This window comes from Berghia stephanieae, chromosome 11 (assembly GCF_034508935.2).
Source record: "Berghia stephanieae isolate SIO BIC M18660-M18661 chromosome 11, UCSD_Bste_1.3, whole genome shotgun sequence".
NCBI lineage: Eukaryota > Metazoa > Mollusca > Gastropoda > Nudibranchia > Aeolidiidae > Berghia > Berghia stephanieae.
Window position 1 is genome coordinate 36,069,653 of NC_088370.1, and position 2,500 is coordinate 36,072,152.

Genomic DNA, 2,500 nt, shown 5'->3' on the forward strand with positions numbered 1-2,500 from the left:
ACCCGAGTGACGTCAACTTCATTCTATCTAGTATAAGACTACCGTTATCAAACCAGCATCAATGACACAGCAGGATGTCGCTCATTGCTGCTGCTGCCAATAGATAGTATGCAGATGACGTCACTCAGGCCTTTGTTATTGTTTTTGCCATCCGCGTTTGTGAGTTGTTCTCACTAAACTGTATTAACCAGACTATAAAAGTTCATGGTTACACATGGTTTGTGTGTTGGTCCGTTATACTTCCGGATGGCAATGTTGTGAACTCCTTGGCCAAGCGCATTCTATCTATACTTCCGGATGGCAATGTTGTGAACTCCTCGGCCAAGCGCATTCTATCTATAGAAACTGGACACAGAAGCCAGAAAACCCCGCTGCCTCCATATCATCAATGAAAACCCTGTGTACATAGAATGAAGTTGACGTCATTCGGGTCTTTGTTATTGTTTTTTGCAATCCGCGTTTATGAGTAATGCTCATTAACCTGACTATAAAAGTTCCTGGTTTCACAAAGTTTTGTGTGTTGATCCGTTATACTTCCTGCTGGCAATGTTGTGAGCTTTTTAGCCAGGCGCATACTATCTATATCAATAAGACTACCGTTATCAAACCACCATCACTGACACTGCAGGATGTTGCTCATGCAGCCCGCTGTTCTAGCTGCTGCCAGTAGAAACTGGATACAGAAGCCAGAAAACCCCGCTGCCTCCATATCATCAATGAATGCCCTCTGTACATAGAATGAAGCTGACGTCATTTCGGTCTTTGTTATTGTTTTTTTTTTGTTTATGCCATCCACGTTTATGAGTAATTCTAACTTAACTGTATTATCCAGACTATAAAAGTTCATGGTTACACATAGTTTTGTGTGTTGGTCCGTTATACTTCCTTAGCCAAGCGCATACTATCTAAGAAGCTCACAACATTGCCATCCGGAAGAATAACGGAACAACACACAAAACTATGTGTAACCATGAACGTTTATAGTCTGGTTAATAGAGTTTATTGAGAATTACTCAAAAACGCGGATGGCAAAAAAATAAATAAAGGCCGGAGTGACGTCAACTTCGATTTATCTATAGATAGTATGAAGATGACGTCACTCAGGCCTTTGTTATTGTTTTTGCCATCCGCGTTTGTGAGTTGTTCTCACTAAACTGTATTAACCAGACTAAAAAAGTTCATGGTTACACAGAGTTTGTGTGTTGGTCCGTTATACTTCCGGATGGCAATGTTGTGAACTCCTTGGCCAAGCGCATTCTATCTATACATCCGGATGGCAATTTTGTGAGCTCCTTAGCCAAGCGCATACTATCTAAGAAGCTCACAACATTGCCATCCGGAAGCATAACGGAACAACACACAAAACTATGTGTAACCATGAACTTTTATAGTCTGGTTAATACAGTTTAGTGAGAATTACTCAAAAACGCGGATGGTAACAAATAAATAAATAAATAAATAAGGGCCGGAGTGACGTCAACTTCGATTTATATATACCGCGTCTTTCTTAAATTCACGATAGATCAAACATGCACATTAAGACCCAGCTGATTCCTGAGTCAAGTGAGGTAAAACCCTACCAGATGACATTAAGTCAATACAACTTATCAAATAATATCGTATTCATAGATTGTATTCTTTCTTTTCGCCCCCCCCCCCCCCAATGTAAAACCGACAAAAACTAAAAACAACTAAGCAAAAGTAAAAACAAACAAAAAGCCAAAACAAAAAAAACAAAAAACTAAAAAAACAAGGACCAAACAACTGAATAAATACAAACACGCAGGCAAACAAAAAGAAACAAAAAAAAAAAAAAAAAAAAAAAACAACATCTAAACAACGACAGCAATAACAACAAAATGATATAATACAATATATAAGATGATAATATACAATATACATCATAACGCGACACGTTGTATAAGAATAATACAATAAAGCAAGTGTCACAGGACAGACCAGACAACAAAAGAAAAGAAAAATAATAAAGAATAAAAAATTATCTGAATCTCTAAAAACAAAAACAAAAACAAAAAGAAAAATAGGAAAACAAAGGACAAACAGATCCTCTGAATTTCAATAAAGAAGATTAAAAATAACAAAAAGAAAAAAAAAGAAAATACCAACCAAAATCACGTGACTCGTTGTTATGTCATGTCCCAAATTTTGATACAGAAAAACAAATATTATAACGCTCTTTCAACACGCAATCTCCCCCCCCCCACCCCCTTCCCCCAACACACACACACACACACTCTCTCTCTCTCTCTCTCTCTCTCTCTCTCTCCCTCTCTCTCTCTCTCTCTCTCTCTCTCTCTCTCTCTCTAAGCAAAGAGAAATTACGGTAAGCTGAAAGTTGAATCTAACATCAGCAATGCTTTTTCTTTCAAAATAAAGGAAAAGATTCTTCAATGAAGATAATATTGTAATCTTATTATTCAAATCCATTATCAACTCCACTTTTAAGATGGGAGAATTATAATGATAGTCGTGATCTTGA

The 2,500-nt window shown here is 37.2% G+C and overlaps 1 protein-coding gene across 1 annotated transcript in view; it reads right to left on the reverse strand.

Moving 5' to 3' along the window:
• Positions 1–2,500, reverse strand: part of LOC144956491 (uncharacterized) — a 23,521-nt gene that overhangs the window by 7,734 nt on the left and 13,287 nt on the right. The window lies entirely within an intron of this gene.